At 45.3% G+C, this 13,140-nt stretch overlaps 1 pseudogene; it reads left to right on the top strand.

Moving 5' to 3' along the window:
• LOC133754733 (F-box/WD repeat-containing protein 12-like) overlaps window positions 1-13,140 on the top strand; it is a 177,697-nt pseudogene that overhangs the window by 839 nt on the left and 163,718 nt on the right.

Raw genomic sequence — 13,140 nt, 5'->3', positions numbered from 1 at the left:
GGAGGACAGCTGTGGCGCTATTCCTTGTACCTTTGTTGTGAGCTGGTTGGGCTTTTTTTTTTTTTCTGTTGGTTCACTCCCCAAATGGCCACCACGGCCGGTGCTGCACCAATCCGAAGCCAGGAGCCAGGAGCTTCCTTCTGGTCTCCCATGCGGGTGCAGGGGCCCAAGCACCTGGGCCATCCTCCACTGCCTTCCCGGGCCACAGCAGAGAGCTGGACTGGAAGAGGAGCAACTGGGACTAGAACCGGCACCCATATGGGATGCCGGTGCTGCAGGCAGAGGATTAACCAAGTGGGCCATGGCACCTGCCCCAAGCTGGTTGGACTTTTATCTGAAACCTCTCCATCATGTAATGCCCCCCACTGGGGCTGGTGCTGGCCTATGGGGTGGTTTTTCCCAGATAATTACAGCTTGTAGTCACACCTCTCTGCAAACTAAGGGTTCGAATCTACATAACTTGATTAATATTTCCAACTTTGTTGGCGCTTATATGTACTTTTCATATCTATTATTACAACAGCCAAACTTTGGATTTTCTTTTAAAAGATTTATTTTGATTTTTTTTTGAAACACAGAGATACAGAGAGAGAGAGAGAGAGAGAGAGAGAGAGAGAGAGAGAGAGAGAGAAAGAGAAAGGAAGGGAGGGAGGGAGATCTTTCATCCACTGATTCATTCCTTAAGTGGCTGCAGTGTCTGGGGCTTTGCCAGGAAGAAGCCAGTAACCATGAGCTTCCTCCAGGTCTTCCACATGGGTGCAGGGGCCCAAGCACTTGAGCCATCCTATGATGTCCTCCCGGGTGCATAGCAGGATGCTGGATCAGAAGTGGAGCAGCTGGGTCTCAAAGTAGTGCCCATATGGGAAGCTGGTTTCTCAGGTGGCAGCCCAATCTGCTACTCCACAACACCAGCCCCCAAATTTTGATCCAGCCCTCTCCTCTGATAACCCCTTACTTTTCCTGAAGTTAATGGTTATCTTTCTTTTTTGAAAAACAGGCTCAGGGGCTGGAGTTGTAGTGAGGCATGTTAAGCTGCCACTTGCAACACCAGCATCCCATATGAGTGCTGGTTCAAGTCCCAGCTATACCACTGCCAGTCCAGTTCCTACTAATGTGTCTGGGAAAGAGGTAGAAGATGGCCCAGAATACTTGGGCCCCTGTAACCCACGTGGGAAACCAGATAGGGTTGCAGGCACCTGTCTGACCTGGCCGTTGCGACCATTTGGGGAGTGAACCAGCAGATAAAAGCTCCCTCTCTCTCTTCCTCTCTGTAACACTTTTATATAATAAAATCTTTTTTTAAAATGTGCTCTGTTTTCTGTATACTTATAATGTTCCTGTACTTTAGACTGCTTGCCTGTATTGATTTGTGATATGTTTTCCCATGCTGTTTTGTCCTCTGATCCTGGAGAATTCTTGGTTGTAAGGTGTCTCTGGCATTACTGTGTCTGGTGCCAGCAGAAGCATCATCTGATCCCAGCCACCATAGTCCTCATGGGTCATAGCCTGGGTTTCCCTCACATGGGAAGCATATAGGTTAGGGACAAGTAGCAGGAACTGCCTGGCATGCTCCAGCATTCTGCTTCCCTGGCTTTACTTTTACATTCTGAAACAGGAAGGGGAGTTGTGTTGCTTTTTGTTCACTTTAGTACCAGCCACTGGTAAATACTCTATATTTCTCTGAGACTCATGTGCCATTAGCCCAGTCCCTAGTGCTAAGGTCTATACTGGTGATTGTTACATTACTTGTTTAAGCACCAGAAATCAGCTTATGGGGAAGGGTGAAATTGACAGAGGAATACTAAGGTATCTTGATTGGAAAAAGATATAGAAATTATGATAAAAATAACAAAATGTGATAAAGAGATCATAATGACCACAAATTGGGAATACCTCTTCCCAGGCAGGCCTGGGAACTAGGGAGGAAGTCTTGGGCAGTGTCACTGGGCTCGCAACCTCTGTGTTTCCATTTTCAAAATCCCAGGAGAGAAAATGGAATGGCGTCAGCTTGGGGTGGTTGTTTTCTTCTGGTCAGGGCTGCCTGTGGCTGTGTCTCAGGGCACATCCCAGAAATGACAGAGAAGGCATGAGCAGGGCAGCTGCTGTCTGTGCAGCAGCAACTGTTTATTTACATCAACAAGCCAGAATTTACTTGTAGATGTAAGTAAATTGCTGCCATGAGAACCAAGTGAGGTAATGCGTGTGACAGTTCTTTGCAGACAGAACAGGGCATAGCCCAGGCCCCTGTTGCATCTGCCCTCCCTGTTCAGCCTGCACCTGCCTCTCCCCCTCTAGTTGAGCTCAGGTAACCACTGGAAGTACTTCAGACACAGCATGATGAACAAATGCCACACTCACATGCTTAGCCACCCTGGTGGGTTTTGCCGAGTCTTCATGGGGTAACCCCAGCTAGGTTACTGCCCTTCATTGACCTAGGACTCTCCTCTTTCCTCTACTGTTCTCCTTATGGTGCTGTACAGAGGGGTCATATCCTTTTAACCTGTGTTGCCTTGAAGTGTGTATACTGTGGAACCTGGCACAGAGTAGGCACAGGTAGATGTATGTGGGTTGAATGCACAAAACTATTATGTGTTTACAAAATGAATGGATCCCATGTCAGTCCTTATGCTAATTTTGTCACCAGGGCATGGAGATCTGGTCCAGCCCTCTGCAGCCTGCTGCTCTGGTGAATTTGGTGACCTACCCTCAGCTGCAGCTGGTTGTCACAGTGGACACACAGGGATTGATCAAAGCATGGAAAGCAGAGACGGGGCAGGAGTGGGCCTCCTTCTACCTACCAACCTACCCTTCTGCACTGGAAGCCTGTGGCCATCCAGAGGGCTGCTTCCCACTGGTGAATGGCTCTCAGAAGTCCTTTCAGGGTCTTGCCTCCTCCCAGATTGTGGACACCACCATGAGCTAGGTCCCTGTCCCAGGTGGACCATGCCTCTCTCCTATGCAGATTCCCTTAGGCTGTTCCTTGCCTACCATGAGGAGTGCAAACTCTTGTCCTCACTATTGGTTTCACACATGGCAGCAGCAAATCTCTGCAGATCTACTAGTGTAGCTCTCCCTTTCTTTCACAATGAACTCCAGCTCTGTGGGCTTCTAGGGTTTTTGTTCCCACTTCCCTGCCTTCCTTTCTCTAGGCCTTTGCTCACACTTTTTTCTACCTACATTTTCTTCCGACTGCTGTATTTTTTTGTTGTTGTTGACTTCTGATGCCAGTTATTTCTGTTTAGATTCATCTTATAATCATTTTCATTCAAAGGGAAGCAACCTTGGATTCAAAAGTAATGTTAGAAATCAAGTTAAAAAACAAGCAAACGAAAGTCTGTTTCAAAGTCTTGCAATAGATTACAGGCTAGGTATGGGCTGTCTTTGAAATACACTAAGTTGAGATCAACACAACAGTATTTTCTAAAACTCTCTGGATGAGGAAGGCAGATGCATATCCTCTAACACATGTACAAAGAGCACTGTCTAATATTAACATAGAAAGGAAAGGTAAGTTTTAATCAGCAGAGTGGAAATTTGTTGAACAACATGTGGAACCCTGCACCTGGCACCCTCTCCAGTTCCTGCCTCACTGCCTCCCATGAACCCTAGCTCTGACTCCTGCCAGGCTCCTGCTTCCTTGGCAGTTCCTCTGCTCCCTCCCAACCCTCACTGCCAAACACACATCCATTCTTCCTCTTAGCTCCCCATACCTTCCATACATTTAGTTTATTCTGCATCAGTATTCATTAGTCTCTGAGCGTCTCACCCTGACTGCTGCATCTTATCCTTCATCCTTGTTTTTCAAGTCCTTTCTAAGGCCCAACTCAGGAAAGCCTCTTCGACCAAATGCGATCCTTTGCCCAAGATGTTAAAGGCCTCCAGTTGCTGGGACATTTAGTTTAGAGATTGTTCTTCAACCCTGCAGAACATTTGACCGGGGAGAAAAGTAGTGATGGTGTTTATACCAGATGAAGGACATGGTTCTCAGATGGAAATAGATCACTCACGCATGGAGAAGGAGTATCAAAGGTGTGGGCACCTGGTATTCCCAAATAAAAAGGATAACAGATGTCCAGGAACAATATAATAGTTAAACAAATCTAATCCTATAAAGGAGAGGAACTTAACAAACAAGAGTATTAAATACATAATGAAATATTTATTTTCCTCCAAATTTGCTTTATGCAATTGAGTGAATGTAAATTAATGAACAGAAATTTAAGTAAGGTACATGTAACAGTGAAACAATCTGGTAATGCAATTCCTTTCCAATTTTTCTCAAATTCATCTTTCTTTTTAAAATATTTATTTATTTGAAAGTCAGAGTTACACAGAGAGAGAGGAGAGGCATAGAGAGAGGTCTTCTATCTGCTGGTTCACTCCCCAATTGGCCACAATGGCCGGAGCTGGGCAGATCTGAAGCCAGGAGCCAGGAACTTATTCCGGGTCTCCCATGTGGGTGCAGGGGCCCAAGGACTTGGGCCATCTTCCTGCTTCCCAGGCCATAGCAGAGATCTGGATCAGAAATGGATCAACTGGGACTTGAACTGGTACCCATATGGGATGTTGGCACTGTAGGTGGCAGCTTTACCTACTACGCCACAGCACTGCCCCTCAAATTCATCTTTTAATCTTTCCATCATATGACTCATAAGGAAATTAACCAACATATTATGTGGTTACCACAGGTAGATGTGAAATTTTAAAAGGTACTTATGACATATAAATTCCTCTAATGCATTAACAAGAACCTTCAAGATACTTGTGTTTTGGATGTAGGAAAATGTTAGAAACAATTATTCAGCTTAATACAAAGTAAGAATGCTTCTGATTGCTGTGTCAGGTTGAGACTGTTTCTCCTTTTTTGCTAATGAATGATTTTTAACTGTAATATCACTGTGTGAACAAATATGTCTGTCACCTTTGAGTATGTAAGAAAAAACAAACACATGTTAAATGGACAAAACGTTGCCCTTGAATCTTTACCAGACTCTCTGTACATCTTAACACTTTGAAATCTTGGAAACTTATTTATTTATCTAAAAAATTTTTTATTTAGGGGCTGGCCCAGTGGCATAGTAGGCTAAGCCTCCACCTGCAGTCCTGGCATACCATACGGTCACCAGTTTGTGTCCTGGCTGCTCCTCTTCTGATCCAGCTTTCTGCTTATGGCCTGGGAAAGCAGTGGAAGATGGCCTAAGTGCTTGGGCCCCTGCACCTGCATGGGAGACCCAGAAGAAGCTCCTGGCTTCATATCGGTCCAGCTCCGGCTGTTGTGGCCATTTGGGGAGTGAAACAGCAGATGGAAGATCTCTCTCTGTAACTCTGACAAAATAAGTAATTATTTAAAAAGATATATTTATTTCCCCCTTTGTCAGTTTATTTTTGGTATATGTATGCTTTCTTTTAATCTTTCCTTGATTAAGTAGTGGCTTGTCCATTTTTAAAAAAGATTTATTTATTTATTTGAAAGTCAGAGTTACATAGAGAGAGGCAGAGAGGCAGAGAGAGAGAGAGAGAGAGAGAGAGAGAGAGATCTTTCATCCACTGGTCACTCCCCAATTGGCTGCAATGGCTGGAGCTCTGCCATCCAAAGCCAGGAGCCAAGAGCTTCTTCTGGGTCTTCCACATGGGTGCAAAGGACTTGGGCCATCTTCCTCTTTTTTTTTTTTTTTTTTTTTGACAGGTAGAGTGGATAGTGAGAGAGAGAGACAGAGAGAAAGGTCTTCCTTTTTGCCGTTGGTTCACCCTCCAATGGCTGCTGCGGCCAGCACATCTCGCTGATCTGAAGCCAGGAGCCAGGTGCTTCTCCTGGTCTCCCATGCGGGTGCAGGGCCCAAGCACTTGGGCCATCCTCCACTGCCTTCCCGGGCCATAGCAGAGAGCTGGCCTGGAAGAGGGGCAACCGGGATAGAATCCGGTGCCCCAACTGGGACTAGAACCCGGTGTGCCGGCGCCGCAAGGCGGAGGATTAGCCTGTTAAGCCACGGCGCTGGCCTCTTCTTCTTTTTTTTTTTTTTTAGATTTTTATTTATTTATTTGACAAGTAGAGTTACAGACAGTGAAAGAGAGAGACATAGAGAAAGGTCTTCCCTCTGCTGGTTCACTCCCCAAATGGCCGCAATGGCTGGAGCTACGCTGATCCGAAGCCAGGAGCCAGGTGCCTCCTCCTGGTCTCCCATGCGGGTGCAGGGCCCCAAACACTTGGGCCATCTTCAACTGCTTTCCCAGGCCACAGCGGAGAGCTGGACTGGAAGAGGAGCAACTGGGACTAGAACCTGGCGTTGGGCCATCTTCTACTGCTTTCCCAGGCCATAGCAGAGAACGGGACTCGAACTGGCACTCACATGGGCTACTGGCACTGCAGGTGGCAGCCTTACCCACTACGCCACAGCATCGGCCCCCCACTTTTTAAAAAATCTGCTTATTGATTTCTACTTTGTCCCATTTTACCTTATAGAATGTATTGAGATTTCCACACAAGTGGACCGTATATTCAGTTTTTGTGACTGTCTGATGTGCGCGCGCAAGGAAGGTGTATTCTCTATTATTGGGGTACAGAGGTCCAAATGTATGTAGTCTTTATTAATTGTTTAATTCTTATTTATTTGCTTTTTGTCTACTTGACCTTAGACTGTGAGCAGAATTCTCATTATTTTTATTTCATAACAATAGTGAAAAATATTTAGATACTAATTTTATTGATGTATTTCACTAATTCTCCTTGTGTATGTTTTGTAAAGGTGATGTGGTGTTTCTTTGATTATAGGTGCTTGCAAATATTTCTTCATTGTGAATTATAGCCTTTTGAGTACATGGTAAAGTGACTATGGTTTCATTTCATGCTTGGGCTTGAATCCTGCTCTCTGCATTGTCAGGGTCTTACACTTTTTTTCTTTTTTTTTTTTTAAGATTTATTTATTTATTTGAAAGTCAGAGGTATACACAGAGAGAAGGAGAGGCAGAGAGAGAGAGAGAGGGAGAGAAAGAGAGAGAGGTCTTCCATCTACTGGTTCACTCTCCAGTTGGCTGCAATGGCTGGAGCTGTTCCGATCCAAAGCCAGGATACTGGAGCTTCTTCCAGGTCTCCCATGCGGATACAGGGGCCCAAGGACTTGGGCCATCTTCCACTGCTTTCCCAGGCCGTAGCAGACAGTTGGATCGGAAGTGGAACAGCCGGGACTTGAACCAGCGCCCATGTGGGACGCTAGCACTTGAGGCAGTGGCTTTACCTGCTGCACCACAGCGCTGGCCCCTACACTTACTACTTTCTAATTGTACTTGCTTGGTGTGCCTTTACTTTTTCCTTCACAGTTGACCTTTGTTTTCAGTGGTCTCTTGAATATAGCACAGAGTTGTGGAGTGTGTCTTGTTAACCTGAAAATCTTTTATTTCAGTAAATAAGTTAAGTAATTTTTTTTAAGATTTTATTCATTTATTTGAGAGGTAGAGTTACAGACAGTGAGAAGGAGAAAACAGAGAGAAATGTCTTCTGTCCATTGGCCACAGTGGTGGAGCTGTGCTGATCTGAAGCCAGGAGCCAGGTACTTTCTCCTGGTCTCCCATATGGGTGCAGGGGCCCAAGGACTTGGACCATCTTCCAATGCTTCCCCAGGCCGCAGCAAAGAGCTGGATTGGAAGAGGAGCAGCCAGCACTAGAACCAGTACCCATATGGGATGCCGGCGCTTCAGGCCAGGGCGTTAACCCGCTGCACCACAGCGCTGGCCCCTAACCTTGTGTTTTATTTTGTTAGGTTTACTGCATGATGTGGCTTGTTTACTGGCTTCCGTTCTCTGTATCTGGTAGCTTTGCTTTTTCACGTATAGGCTGGGGAAGGAAGAGGTAATAGCTTTTGTTATTTAGGGAGCCTCTCATATTTTTATTGTAGTGGTTGCCTTTATCATAATACATTCTGTGGTTCCCTTAAACTAGTTTTTCCTTTTTATTAGGCTTGCACTAGTTTGTGTTGTTGGCTTTAAATGGTGTTCTGTTACATCCATGGCAGTCAATAAACTGTTCTGTGTTATGCTTCTCCCTTCTTGTGCCATTTAATGATGCTTTATTTCCTCTTTTTTGAGAACATGTAACATTTACATGCTGTTCTTACTTTTCCCTACCTCTGGTTTTAACTCTTCAGTCTACAGTTTAATGTACTTCGTACACTGCTTGTGGTGAAGTAGTCCCTGTCCTCTCTTGCTTTGAGGAAGCTTATCCTGGGGAAGGGCTCATGAATACAGTTCTTGGATTTTTTTTAAAAAGATTTATTTATTTGAAAGGCAGAGTTACAGAGAGCCAGAGAGAGAGAGAAAAAGAGAGAGAGAGATCTTCCATCTGCTGGTTCATTCCCCAGATGGCTATGCCAGCTGAAGCTGGACTGTCCTGAAGCCAGGAGCCAGGAGCTTCTTCCAGGTCTCCCACATGGGTGCATCTTCTGATGCTTTCCCAGGTGCATTAGCAGGGAGCTGGATCAGAAATTGAGCAGCTGGGACTTGAACCAGCACCTGTATATGATGTCAGCACCAGTGCAGGTGGTGGCTTTACCTGCTATGCCAGAGCACTGGCCCTGGCTCTTGTATGTTTAAAACTGCTTGTTTAAACGTTAGTCTGGCTGAGCATAAAGTCCATGCCTCACACTTCTCTTGAGTTTCATGGAAGCATCATTTCATTTTTTGTATTTTTATTGAAAAGTATAATGCCAACCTGACTCACTTTCTTTGTTAGATTTTTGGGCTTTTAAATTTAAGGCTTCAGGGACTTTTTTTTTTTTTTAACAAATTAAACTTTAGTGGTTTAATTACTTAGGTGACCATCTGAGTCACTTTTCCCAGGAACATGGTGAACCCTTTCAGTGCATAGATCCCAGGCTCCTTCCAGTTTTATTACATTATTTTAAAATATTAGTTGTGTAAAATATTAATTTTTCCTCTGTAGGAACTTCATTTCTGTGTTTACTGGATATTCATGGCCTATTTTCTCTGATTCTTTTTAGTTCCTTATTTCATTTTTGTTATCTGTTTTCATACTTATCTTTTTTTAAAGACTTATTTATTTATTTGAAAGAGTTACAGAGAGAGAGGAGAGACAGACAGAGAGAACCATCCGCTGGTTCACTCCCCAAATGGCTGCCTTGTCTGGGACTGGGCCAAGCCAAAGCCAGGATCCCAGAGCTTCTTCTGGATTTCCCACATGGGTGCAGGGGTCCAAGCACTTGGCCATCAACTGCTGCCTCCCTGGATGCATTAGTAGGAGGCTGGATTGGAAGTGGAGCAGCCAGACTTGAACTGGGTCTCTTAAGAGATATGGGTGTCAAAAGCAGTGGCTTGACCCTCTGGGTCACAATGCCCTCCTCCTTCATTATAAACATGCTCTAGCCAGTTTTTTTTTTTTAAGTTTTAAAGCTTTTATTCAGTGAGAGAAATGCATAGGAGAGTGAGGGCTCTATCTAAAAGAGAGAGGAATCTGGGTTCATACCGAGTATCAGGAGCCAGCCACGTGGAGGAGCATATAGGCGAGGAAGCATGGGGTGGGTGGCCTGAAGGCCACGCTCCCTGGAGGCTCAGGGCAGCATGGGCCCACAATGTCTAGCCAGTTTTAGTAAAGAAAAATTTTTATGATTTTCATTTCACCAGCTTGTTCTGGTAAGCTTCGAGTAGTATTGGAGTCATCAGGATCAATGGTAACCAGGGAGCATTATGCTAGTAATTGGGACATGCCGAGCCCAATTCAATATTATTGCCACTGAAGTGGTGGACACTAATTTTGGCCAACATGGTATGAGACTCCCCAGGCAGTCCCCAACTTTCAGGGATTTGAGTTGGGATTTTATGACTTCCTAATAGATTTAACCACCGTAAGTCTAGGAACATCTGGACTTAGAATGTTCAACTTTGAGTTTTTTAACTTCCCAATGGGTTTAGTGGAACCTTAGACCTATCTTTTTTTTTTTTTTAATCTTTGACAGGCAGAGTGGACAGTGAGAGAGATAGAGACAGAGAGAAAGGTCTTCCTTTGCCGTTGGTTCACCTTCCAATGGCCGCCACGGCCGGCACGCTGTGGCCGGCGCACCACGCTGATCCGAAGGCAGGAGCCAGGTGTGCTTCTCTTGGTCTCCCATGTGGGTGCAGGGCCCAAGGACTTGGGCCATCCTCCACTGCCTTCCCTGGCCATAGCAGAGAGCTGGCCTGGAAGAGGGGCAACCAGGACAGAATCCGGCGCCCCGACTGGGACTAGAACCCAGTGTGCCAGCACCACTAGGCGGAGGATTAGCCTATTGAGCCATGGCGCCTGCCCCTTAGACCTATCTTAAGTCCAGGTGCCTATGCGTTTGTATTTCCTCAATGCTGGACAGTTGGTGTCAGCATGGAAAGTTTTGCTTTGTTTCTTCTGAGCATCCTTAGCATCTCCTTATATTCCAGCATGTGCTTTCCAGTTTTCACAACAACATAGAGCCAGACTTGCTCAACTGTAGTGAAAGCTTCTTTGTCTTTGTTGTGGTCACCATCTCCAAGCAGGGTGTCCTCCCAGCAAGAGCAGCACTAAGACAGCAGGGGGCGAGAGTGGATGACTATTGAGTTTCTGACTCAGAGTGTTATGTCATATCTGCAAATGCTAATCTTATGTTATTTCATATGGTTGGTGGCTATAGATCTCTTCCTGGTCATTCTTTGGAGAAAGATTTTCATAAACTAAAGTGTTTCTCACTGTTTTTATTTGTGTGAATGTTACCTGCCATTTCTTGCACATTTAGAAATATTTGTATTTTCTTAGATAGTGATAACAGCCATTTCTAGGTAAGTTACAAAGAAAGAAAGTCCAAAATTGGTTCCTTGTGTGTCTTAGTAAAGAGTAGGTTTTTCTTTTTTAATTTCTTGTGTTAATCCTTTTTTTTTTTTGGACAGGCAGAGTTAGGCAGTGTGAGAGAGAGAGACAGAGAGAAAGAAAGGTCTTCCTTTTTCCGTTGGTTCACCCCCCTAGGTGGCTGCTACGGCCAGTGCTCTGCACTGATTTGAAGCCAGGAGCCAGGTGCTTCTCCTGGTCTTCCATGCGGGTGCAGGGCCCAAGGACCAGGGCCATCCTCCACTGTACTCCTGGGCCACAGCAGAGAGCTGGACTGGAAGAGGAGCAACCGGGACAGAATCCAGTGCCCCAACCAGGACTAGAACCCTGGATGCCAGCGCCACAGGTGGAGGATTAGCCTAGTGAGCCATGGCGCCGGCCATGTTAATCCTTTTTATTAATTAAATTTTTTTATTTGAGAGACAGATTTACAGACAGGGAGGGAAGGGTGGAAAGGTCTTCCATCTGCTGATTCACTACCCAAATGGCCACAGTGGCCGGAGCTGAGCCAATCCAAAGTTAGGAGCCAGGAGCTTCTTTGGGGTCTCCTACATGGGTGCAAGGGCCCAAGCATTTGAGCCATCTTCTTTTGCTTTCCAAGGCCATAGCAGAGAGCTGGATCAGAAGTGGAGTAGCTGGGGCCGGTGCTGTGGCTCACTTGGTTAATCCTCTGCCTGTGGTGCTGGCATCCCATATGGGCTCCAGGTTCTAGTCCCGGTTGTTCCTTTTCCAGTCCAGCTCTCTGCTGTGGCCCGGGAAGGCAGTGGAGGATGACCCAAGTGCTTGGGCGCCTGCACCCACGTGGGAGACCAAGAGGAAGTAGCGGCCATTTGGGGGGTGAACCAACGGAAGGAAGACCTTTCTCTCTGTCTCTCTCTCTCACTGTCTAACTCTGTCAAATTAAAAAAAAAAAAAAGTGGAGTAGCCGGACTTGAACTGGTACCCGTATGGGATGCTGGCACTGCAGGTGGCAGTTTTACGCATAAAGCCACAGCACTGGCTCCTATTAACAAAATTTGTAAATAAATTTCCATCAGTGTAGTGGATGAAAAAGTCATAGAAGATATTCCCTAATGCAGAAAGATTTCTAAGGAGTAAGTTAAATCCAAAGTATGACAGGAAGGACACAGAGCAGCCTGTAGTACAACCAGGGTGTTTGCACCAATGAATAGCAAGGGCACTAGGAGGTCATGCATACTGTTGCAGGGGTGGGGCTCAGGGCTTCTGCTCTGGAGACTTACATGTTGTTGAAATGTGTTCATTTTTTCCATGTATTTGAAGAAATACTCTAAGGCAGATCTAAAATTTACTAGTGGGTACCCTCCTGTGAATAGGCAGTAGCTCCCTCAACAGATATTTCAGGACTTGCTTGCTGCCCTCATGTTGGGGTGTCATTTGGTTCATTTTGTGTGTGTGTGTGTATGTGTGTCTTTTCCATTTCTTTTTTTTTCTTATTTATTTAGGGAATACAGATGTCATACATTTCTTATATACACATTTAGGAAATAGTGATTCTTCCCACCCTCCTCCCTCCTCCTTCTCCCATTCCCATTCCTATTTTTTTACAAAGATCTATTTTCAGTTAACTTTATACTCATAAGACTAACTCAACACTAAGTAGAGAGTTCAACAAACAGTATGAAGAAAAAAAAAACCAAGCAAACAAAAAACATTGTTCCTCAACAGTCAAGACAAGGGCTGTTCAAAATTATAGCATAACAAAGTGTCAATTTCACTCCTATAGATTACCTTTTAGGTACTCTATTAGTTACCACAGATCAGAGAGAACATGTGGGTTTTGTCTTTTTGGGACAGGTTTATTTCACTAAGTATAATGGTTTCTAGTTATATCCATTTTGTTGCAAATGTCAGGATTTCTTTCTTTCTTTTTTTTTTTTTTTGACAGGCAGAGTGGATAGTGAGAGAGAGAGACAGAGAGAAAGGTCTTCCTTTTTGCCGTTGGTTCACCCTCCAATGGCCGCTGCGGCTGGCGCATCGCGCTGATCTGAAGCCAGGAGCCAGGTGCTTCTCCTGGTCTCCCATGCGGGTGCAGGGCCCAAGGACCTGGGCCATCCTCCACTGCCTTCCCAGGCCATAGCAGAGAGCTGGCCTGGATGAGGGGCAACCGGGATAGAATCCGGTGCCCCAACTGGGACTAGAACCCGGTGTGCCGGCGCCGCAAGGTGGAGGATTAGCCTGTTAAGCCATGGTGCCGGCCTCATTTTTTTTTTTTATCACTGTGTAGTATTCCATAGTGTATATATTCTATAATTTCTTTATCAAGTCATCAGTTGATGGACATC

This window comes from Lepus europaeus, unplaced genomic scaffold, assembly GCF_033115175.1.
Source record: "Lepus europaeus isolate LE1 unplaced genomic scaffold, mLepTim1.pri SCAFFOLD_29, whole genome shotgun sequence".
Classification (NCBI taxonomy): Eukaryota; Metazoa; Chordata; class Mammalia; order Lagomorpha; family Leporidae; genus Lepus; species Lepus europaeus.
Note: the sequence above shows the minus strand (reverse complement) of the source record. Positions and strands in the feature narration are given on the sequence as shown.